Genomic DNA, 10657 nt, shown 5'->3' with positions numbered 1-10657 from the left:
ACTTCGATAATATTTGAAAATAAAGAAAAAATTAAAAGAAAACTTCGATGACAAATCAACTGAAGATTCTAAAAAGGAAAAATAAAAAGTTTTGGTCATAAACCAACTCGTTTACGGTAAACCAAAAAATATCGGTGTTGCTTATAGAAAAATACACATTAAAAGAAAACTAAACTTGGAAACCTAAGCGGGTTAACGGGTCAACCAGCTTTTAAAGGTGCTACACTTGTCAACCCGAAACCTGATTATTTTCGTGTAGTGTTTCAGTCGTGACAGGATTTTTCACCCCTAGGCACAGTGATAAGCATCTAATATGGGCTTTCATCGGTTATTTGTTCACCCTAACCAAAAACCGAACTAACCCAAATTAGAAATGTGTAACCAAACCAAAATCAACTGATTACGCAAACTTATTCAGTTAATTCGATTCAGTTGTCCAGTTAAACCAGTTATTATTCGGTCAATTCGATTGGATTCGATTCAGTTATCCATACAAGCAAGATTTGTGGAACCGAAAACTGAATTCTGATACGTTTAGGAATCGAACAGAAAACCACATTCACATTTCAGTTCGATTTTTTCCAGTTACTGTCACGCTTTGGTTTTCCGGGTTTTTCGATTTTTTTCATACTCCTAGCGTCTAATTCCCCTATAGGCCTCTAGCAAAGGTCACAGGTCGGAATTCAGCTTCCAATGATCACCCTGGTTAGCAAGTTATTGGTGGGACCATGGTTTTCCCAAACGGGTTCTCTTGGTGAAGAAGCGTGTATCGACTTACTTGTATACGATCAACGTTCCTCGGGTACGAGTGTGCTATATCACCAATGGTTTTCCATGATACGAGTTCTTCCACATACAAAACGAACAGTACCGTGAGCTTACCCCTCAGAAAGGGACAGAGGGGTCCTCTTTGGGGTAACCCTCCGGTGTGAGAATCAGATATTGTAGGAGAGGATAATCAAGATGTGAAAATGAGTAAAGGACTTAGAATATATTTTCTTGCATGCCTCCAACTGTGGAGGTGGTGTGGTATTTATAGTATTAGGGTTTCCAATTATTGGGCTCAGACCCAATTAGTTTTTCATTGATTATTCTCTGACCAAGGTATTTCACCTGACCCATGTGCCATCACACGGTGGCACATGGGCTTTGCTGAGTTGTCCACCCTTCATTGGCAGCTGTCAACATCAGCACATTCTTTATTCCTTAAAAGATACCTTCTGGAAGGTTGTCTGATGAGTACAATCAAGGTTGTCCTTATCCTGATTTGGATTAGACTATTGTCTCATTTATTGTGTGTCGCTTACGCGCGGCCTTTATGCGCCTATCCCGGGGATGCGCAAGGTCTTCTCTTTATTCTCACACTAAATGTGTGTGTTGTGTGCATATGTGATATGCGCCACGCGCAGATGTTTCATGCGCTTGCGCATAGGTTTTGGCTTTGTGTCTTCATGACATCCTGATTTCAAGCCTCTTGTCAATATCTTGTGGGTTTGACCCGCCCCGCTCGATGTTAAGGCGGGTGCATACCCCTTCAAGCCCCCCCAGTCTATTGTGTGTCTTGTCTCGCGCGAGCGAGGTAAGATAGATATTAGACTTAATAGTTTGCTTTTTCAATAGGGCTTATTTTTTCTTTTTCTTTTCTTGTACGCGCGTTGCGCGAAATTCCATCCCTTTGGTTATAACGAATCGTCAATGCACGTGGTTGGTTGGTGTTGACATGCATCAGAGATGGAGACGTTATGTGTCAGACCTTTCGTGTGCTCGAGGTGCTACAGTGGCTTTTCACGTCTCCTCATACAGTGTCAGGAACACGTGTCGCGCTTATGTTGACCTACGCCTGCGAGTGGGGGCGCGTGAGCGTAGATCTGATTATTACTTGTTTCTCTCTCTCTCCTGGGCCTATAAAACCAAACCGTTTGAAACGGTTTTTTCTTCATCTCCACTGTCATTTTCAGAGCTTTTGCCTATCATTTACATTCCGATTGAGAGCTTTCGTCTTTGTCCCTGAATTCCGTGCTTAAAGTAACCATATTGTTCGATTCGCAATTGTATGTCTGATAACCCAGACACCACAATTTCCCCTAGTAAAGGCCGTGTAAAATCAGTGGTTATGTCTACTTTGAAGAAAACCGGCAAGGGTACTCGGGTTGCCGAGGCCTCGTCGGAGGAGGGAGGGAAGAACAAGGCGGTGAAGAGATGGGATGAGATTCCCTGCAAGTTGAAACAACCTGATTTTGATAATCTCGTCGCCTCTCAGGGTTTTCTCCCTGAGTATGGTTGTCTGCTCCCGGCGACCGGGCAAACGGCGGCGGATCCTCCCGCCGGCTATATCTCTTTATATTCTCACTTTTTCACCCACTGTAATCTTCGTCTTCCGATGACGAGGTTTATAGGTGCGCTCCTCCAATTTTACGGGATTCATATATCTCAAGTCCATCCCTGTGGATTAGTGCGCATGACTCATTTTGAGTTCATGTGCAAAGCTCAGCGCGAGGAGCCCACCCCTCGGCGCTTTCAATATTTTTATAAGCCGAAAATCCAAGATTCTTGGTTCTCATTCACACCGCGCAGTCAGAAGGTTAAGTGCTGCACTGTTACCTTCAAAAGCCTTCATGACTGGGCTGAAAAATTCTTTTATATCAAGGCTGGTGTTATTCCCATTCGTATGACCGTGCGCGCGATTACTTTCGCGCCCGCGGATGATGACGTTCTTAAGAATCCATCTGGCGAGTGGGTTAAAAAATTAACTGCTGAACCATCCCCCGCCAAGAATATTTGCGAGGAAGCATTGGTGGGGGTTGGTATGAGCAAGAGGTGGACTGACAGCGAGACTGAGCCTGATCCATGTTGATGGCTCAGGTGGGTTGTTTGTTCATTGCATTAATTTTGCGCGAGTATAATTCGTTTTGCTGATATCACTTGTCTTGTTTTATGCAGAAAGCAAGGAATACATCCACGCCGCCTATGACGAGCATACAGAAGGTGGCTCTGTCGCCCTGAACGCTGGTGAAGTTGCTCTCCCTGATCGCTTCGATGATATGTTCATCCCTGTCGACTTAGAATTTTGCTTTGATAGCGATGCGCCTGGTAAGCCCTTGTATTTGTGTTTAGGCCCTTAGAATACCAAATTTGGTTTTAACATTTCTGTTGCACGTATTGTAGATGCGCTCGCTAATTATGAGTTGGAGCCTGTGGAAGAGGAAGGGGAGGAGGAAGAAGCTGAAGCGCAAAAACTCAAGCACAAGGCTAAAGGCAAGACTGGCGCAGGGCCAGTAAAAAACAGAAAAAAGATGATGCCTCCGTTGCCCAGAATCTTCCTCCTACTCAAGTGAAGGGACTTGAGAAAACCAAGGGTTTTACTTCCAAGTTTTCCTCGTCTTCTTTGCCTCAAGGTGTGGGCAATCCTCCAGTCCACACGAGGTATGGTGCTGCCACCTCATCTCTGCGCGCGGCGGACAAGGGAAGCGGTGCTGCGCCTGCTGTTTCGTCTTCTCCAACAGGTATACTTTGTTTATATTTTGTGGTTTTATGAGCGTGATTCCGATAGAGTTATTAATGAAGCTTTGTTCACTCAAATGTTTGTAGAGCCGGCAACGTTGGTGGCTCAACCTCAGGCGCAGCAAGGTGCCAAGGCTATGCCGAAGGTTGTTTTGAAGTCCTCTGTTTTGCCCTCAAAAAGGGGGAAAATGGACTTCATGGCGATGCTTAATTCGCGGACTGCGGTGCGCCAAGGTATTTATTGCGCTTTGATTGTCTGATTTTTTCCTTTAGTTCAAGTCATGAATCATTTCTCCTTGTTGGTTTTTTCATAGGAGTTATAGCTGGCACACAAGCTGCTGGTGGCACTGCTAGCGCTGGCGCCGTTAGTTCTGCTCCTGCTCCAACAAGTACTGAATCTCCCCTCATTGGGATCACTAAGGAGCAGGAGACTATTTTTCGCGCTGCTCTAACAGCGTCAAGACCTCCCTCACCTCCTCCTACGCGCAGCCCTCCTCGTGAGACTATTTTTGATTCTTCCAAGTCGCAGGAGAAGAGACCTGTTATAGAGGATGATGAGGAGGTTAATTTTGAAAATTCTGATGGTGGCCGCGTAAGCCCTATAGTGCCACGAGATTTCGTGGCGCAGCCTTTTTCTCATGGGGCAGGCAGGAGCTCATCAGCTGGCGCTAATCTTTCTGCCGGTTCTCCTCAGGTATAAGTTTATTTTGCTCCGCTGTGCAGACTTCCAAATTAGTGTTTAGATAACTAAAACGTTTCTTTGCGTTGCTTTGTGTTTGTAAGGAGCCGATCACATATACCGCCCGAGCTGGAGTATCACTGAAGAGAGCTCATTCCAATCCTTGGGCGTATGTGAAGACTTTTGGGCTCACTCTGTTCCTCCAGCTGAAAGGAGGTTTCAAGAGGACCGCGCTCGCGTGGATTTGCTTAATGACCACCTTTTTGCTGGGTCTGCGTTTTTTGCTGCCTCCCAAGAGCTTCGCAATGATTATATAAAGGTACGTGATGCCCTTGCGGAGGCCAAGCAAGAGGCTAAGATTTCTGCTTGGAATCTTTCTGATGCCCGAGAGAAAGCTGAGAAACTCCAAGCAGAACTTAGCGAGAACCGGGCAAGTTCCAACGCTGCTTTTGTGAAGCGCGGGCTTGAGCTGCAAGCTGCGCGGGAGAAACTGAAAGTGGCAGAGGCAGATGCGGCCAAGTACGCGCGTCGAGCGCGTGACCTGGAGTTGGCAGTGGAGGCGCATGACCAAACTATTGCGCAGATTAATACTGAAAAATCTTTATTGGAAAGTGAGGTTGCGCGCCTGAAGAAAGAGCTCGATGCTGCGCGAGCGGAAAAGAATGAAGCCTTGGCGGCAGCAGCGTCTGACAAAGAAGAGCTAAAACAAGCCAAGGAAACTGTTAAGTTGTTAAACTCTCAAATCCCTGCTCTTGAGACGTCTGTTTCTTCCCTCGCGCAGGACCGTCAATGGCTGATTTCACAGGGTGTGACTCGTTGCGCTTATGCCATGAAATACTCAGACGAGTTTCAGACCCTTGTGATGGACTGTAATGCGGCGTCGCGCTTGGTGGGTCGGGCTGAGGGGTTTAAGGATGGTTATGAATATGGCATGCTAAAGAAGAATCCATCCGACTACCCTTATCAGCTCGACGCTGTCTGCGCTGACATGGCTGAGGTGGGGGAGAAGTACTTGAATACTCCAATTCCCATCCTTGAGCAGGTATTTTAACCTTAATGAGTTTACTTGACTTATTTTCATAATCTTTTGTACTTATACTGTTCCTTGTGACTTGCAGATAGCCGTGCTTGCTGACCAGCCCGATCTTGGCGCTTTAAAGAAATTACTTGATGAATGTGAAGAGACTGGTGGCAATGATGATGGCACGGGCAACGCTACCTCTGCCAGCGGCTCTGGCGTGGCCAAAGGACCTACTTCTGACACTATCATGACAGAAGACGACTATATTCAAGACGAACAGCTTGATTATGGTAAGTTTGGAGATGACGAGGAGCGGGCTGCGCCAGATGCTGAGGGAGGAAATAATGATGAGGAAGATGAAGAGGCTGATATTAACATAGAGACTTGAAAAGCCCTTCTTGTTTTTTCTTTTCTTTTTTTTGTGTTTGTAGTTTTTACCTCATCATTTGTAAATTTGTAAACTTCTATGTTTCGGAATGAAATTTTGTTTTTCCCTTATTCGCATCTTGCGCATTCCCAATTCATCTCTTTATATTGCATGTGTGTGCTTGTTGAATCTAAGGTATGCTTACACATTGAAACTTGAACAAGGTTGTAAGGAAATTATTTTTACTTAATCCTTAACAGTTTTCATATTTCAAGTTACTTTGCGATATTCTGAATATGCTGACACGTGCCTTGGCATTTCATTATTCCTCTTTTGCGCGACGTTATCGTGCATTTATTATAGGGAATTATGAATGAGTTTTTTAGCCTTTACGTGTCAGTATGTGTTACTCTGCCTATATCCATTATAATCCCATGCGCGGCCCCGACCTGAGACCTTAACAACTATGCTTTGGCATGTGCTTTGCCTTAGTTGTGCTTAGGTATTTTTATGGTCCAGCTGCGCAATACGTAGGATGGATGCTATGAGTAATTTGAGCTAAGGCTCATATTATTGGGCTAAGGCCCTGACGTTTTAGAGTTAAAACTCGTTAACGCGTCTGAGCTTGAAGCTCGCGCATGTATGTTTTACTTCGTTTTATTTTTAGTTTGATGTCAATACAATGTTGCCATATTGCTCAAAATTAATAAAGGGAAGTGTGAAACATGTATGCAAAAGGTAATAGAACGCATATTAAGAAAAAGTAGAGCGTATCATTATTCGTAATAGCTTAAAAAGCCTTGATTACAAACTTGACAACTTTTACATGAAACATTTTCTAAGTTGTGCTGCATTCCATGTGCGCTGGATCTTCTTTCCATTTAAATCTTTTAAAGCGTATGCGCCTTTTCCCAATTCTTCCGAGACTTGATAAGGTCCCTCCCAGTTGGGAGACATCTTTCCCGGGGGTATTGCGCGACTAGCTTCATTGTTCAGAAGGACAAAATCATTCTTCTTGAAGTGGCATTCTTTCACGCGCTGATTGTAGTATTTTTCTAGCTTTTTCTTGTATTTGGCTTCACTGATGATAGCCGCCACTCTGCGTCCCTCAAGTAAATTGAGATCCAACCTCCTTTCTTGCTCGTTATCCGTCTTACTCATCATGAGCACTCTATAGGATGGACATTCAATCTCTGCTGGAATCATAGCCTCTGTTCCATAGGTTAGGCTGAACGGGGACTCGCCATTGCTGGTTTTGCTTAATGTCCTGTGCGCCCACAGGACATTAGGTAACTCCTCGACCCATGCATGGGACTCTCCCTCCAACCTTTTCTTCAGCCCATTCAGCAAGCTTTGGTTCGCGCTGACACTCCTAACTTTTCACATATTTTCCCAACTCATTCCTCATTTTAACAAAAACACTTTTAACTCATTTGATTAAAACCGAACCAAAAACCAAACTTTCGGTTTTATGATTTTTTAAAACCGTCCGGTTTCGGTTTTTTAGGTTTCTGGTTTTTGGGTTCGGTTCGGTTTTGAAATCGGTTTTTTCGGTTTTGCTAATTGAGCCAAAACTTTTTAGGCAAAAACAACAAACTTGATCCAAAATATTAAAATTGGGCATGATATATTTTTTTCTTTAAACTAATAATTAATAGTATATTGAATATCTAGACCTCAAATATTAAAAGTTAATTAAAGACAGATTATAAATTAAAATTCAAAATCAAAACTAATAGTACTCGTATTATTGATTATTAACCATATGTAGAAACCAAATATATTTGTTATTCATATGTTTCAACTAAACAAATAGTCATTTGTAGATTTTGTTTGTTACGGTTAAGATGTTTTGGTTATTTTGGTTCGTTATTTCAGTTCTTAACAAATTACAAAACCAAACTGAAACCAATATTTCGGTTTTTGCTAAAGTTCAAAACTGAACCGCCGGTTTCTAATTCGTTTGGTTTTTTCAGTTCGGTTTTTTTAGTTTTTTCGGTTTCAGTTACGGTTTTATGCTCACCCCCTAGTCATGTCCATACTTTAGAGCATTCTCAACCAATTCCTCATCCACATCTTATAATTACCCAAAAAATCACTATTTTGTTCTCTTATATTCAATTAAAATTGTGAGAACGAAGGACCGAGTGGCAAGTGACAAACTTTGTATTTCTCTATTAGAATTTGACTATAGATATAGATAATAAATAATTGTATATATCAAACTAGTTTTTATTCTCACGGGGGTTATTTTATATTATTTTTTTAATATTTAATTATTTTTTGAATTTTTATTTTTTTTATTGTATGAAGGTTAATAATATACTTATGGTGTGACACCCGTAAAATTAAGTTTTACAAAATATGATATATTAATGTTTATATGATAATAATAATAATAATAATAATATCAACATTTATGTTGTGATTTTGTGTTCCAATTCATATCTAATATTTTTTTTGGCTATTAGAATTTGAAATTTAAATGGCTAGAGATGTATAGTAGCAAATTATAATTAAATACGATGGAATAGCATATTTAGTTATGGAATAAATAAATTACAACGTGGAAGCCAAATTAATCCATGATTTTCCGGTTCAATGAAATATTTTTTTTTATCAAATAAGCCTTCAAAATTTTCCAACCTTATCTGTCGCAAACTATATGTTATTAGGGGGGTTATATAACCCTTGAGCCAACGAGAATAAACACAAGAAATTAACCTATCTGCTATCATATTGTTGTTTCACCACTATTCGAAACCACCACCGCCTCGTCACCGTTATACCCCTACGGCCCTACCACAACCACCGACGTAAGCAACAAAGGAGAAATAAGGTCACGCTCTCCACGTTTGGTAATCCGCCACTGCACCACCTTGTGACTCCGCCGCCCTCCGCGCCGTTTGTTGTCGTGATCGTAGCTAACCACCATTGTTGCACTTCTCCGCCTTGGCCATCATTCTGAACTAGCCGCCATCCCGCATTCGTGCGCCATCGCTCGTCGTATACTCTGATTGTTTGGTTCGACTATTTAGGTGTTAGTACAACTTAATGTGTATCGACTTTGCGTGCTTACTTATTGACTGTTAAGGTACGGTTTCTGGTTTCTGTCACTCATAGTATAAATTATATTCCGTTACGGTTTTCGTTTTCGGTTATAGTAGCATGCAATACATTATATATTTTGTACTCTTTATTGCATGTTCCCTTTTTGAATGTGTTTAGTTATATGAAATTAGCTTTTGTACTCTGTCACCCGAGCATGTCTGAAATGTCGTATGGGCGTCAACGACATGCACTTATCGTGACAGTGCGTAATAAAAGTTCACGGCGTCTCTAGCTTGTGCTTACGTAGCACATTGGCCCCTAGAGGCGAATAGATCGATCTTAGCTCTAAGTTTGCGTTTGTTTTGTGGAGATGGAATAATGGGTGTACGCCACGCTCACTGTCTCATAGGTGCATGGACTAGCTAGCTGTGTACCAGTCTGTTCTGTTTTTGCTCGTGGGTGCTTCTGTTTCACGTGACTTTGAGTTCTTTTTGTTTATATGTAGTCACGTGGTTTGATGTGTGTATATGTTATGATATGTTTCTGATATGCTTCCGTATGCGTTTGATTATGTTCTGGCCAAGTGTCGGATCATACCTCCGAATTTATTAAGTATATGTTTTAGTAAAAATGTTGGTTTCGAGGTTGAATTGAAGTCCGTATATATATATATATATATATATATATATATATTCTTACGTCTTGCCTTACCTATACCATTGTTCTTTCCGTTACCGGGCAATTTTTGGCTCAACCGTATTTTCCTTGTTTTGTTTTTCTTATTTTGTTTTCATGTAATCGGGGACTCGGGGATATTAGTGATGAGAGAGAATAATGAGGTTCAAGCTTTTAAAAGTTAATTCATTTTGGTTTAATAATGTGACTTAGGTTGATTTGATATCTGTAATAGTGACACGTCAGCCCGTTTGGGGTGTTACATATGGTTTGATGATAAATTGTCTCACAAATAAATGAAATGTTATAACCCGGCTTAAAAGCTATATGGGTATGAGGAGACCTAAGATCCGTTTATTTTTTTTACTATAAATCGGTTTTTTAATTATAAATTATATATATCTTTTTTTAAATAAATCATATATTAATTTTTAGTTATTCCTATTTGATAGGATTTTCACATCAATAATTTGGTGAGATTAATTTTTAATTTAATGAGATGTTATAACCCGTTTAAGGAATATATATGGGTTTGGTAAGACCCATACTCGTGAATTCGGGTCAAATGCATGAGAAGCTTCCATTTAAAAATCAAACAAATTTGGTGACTCAAAAATAGGGGGAGCGACCACATTGCGACACTTAGGATTTTTGGGTTTTCGTTTATATATATTGTAGATTATATTTTATATAAAAAGACAAAAATGGCCCTTCATAACTTAGTGAAAAGACGATATTGTCCTTGAGTTAAGATGAAAATTAATGAAGTTAACAATTTGAACCTCAATGACAACAAATTGTAAACCATTAAACCTAAATGGTTCAATTGAAAGAAAAAACGGAGAAATAAAAAACTATTTAGACGAAAGTCGAAAAAATAACCGAAGCTTATAGACGATTTTGGACTATATATTAAGTATTAAATCAGTAAGGTTTTTTTATTAAAACAAAGTTTCATATGTAATACCCATTTGTTAATAATCTTCCGATCAAGTGGTTAAGGTTAGACACTTAAAAATTATTATTAAAATAACAAAAGGGAGAAAGTATTGGGTTTAAAAACATGGGGTTTAGGTTTCAGGTTGGGCCAATAGTTTCCTCCAGAGAGTGAAAGTCAGTGGCCCGTAGAGGTGAGCAAATAAACGATTAACCGAACCGACTCGAAAATCGAATCGAAACCGACCATAAATCGTTGTTTCAACATGTTTTTTTGAAGGGTTTATAAAACAGAAAGAAAGCGTTGATAATAATAATAATAATAGGGTTTGAAAGGGTTTAAGCAAATAGAAAAGCAGCCTTGTTCATCTTCAATTTATCGCAGCAGTAGAAGAGAAAGAGAAAGAGAAAGAGAAAGAGAAAGAGA

Source organism: Bidens hawaiensis, unplaced genomic scaffold, assembly GCF_021521415.1.
Source record: "Bidens hawaiensis isolate Kalapana, Puna unplaced genomic scaffold, B.hawaiensis_p1.1 tig00014462_1, whole genome shotgun sequence".
In the NCBI taxonomy this organism is placed as follows: domain Eukaryota; kingdom Viridiplantae; phylum Streptophyta; class Magnoliopsida; order Asterales; family Asteraceae; genus Bidens; species Bidens hawaiensis.
The sequence above is the reverse complement of the archived record's forward strand: the minus strand, read 5'-3'. Positions refer to the sequence as shown.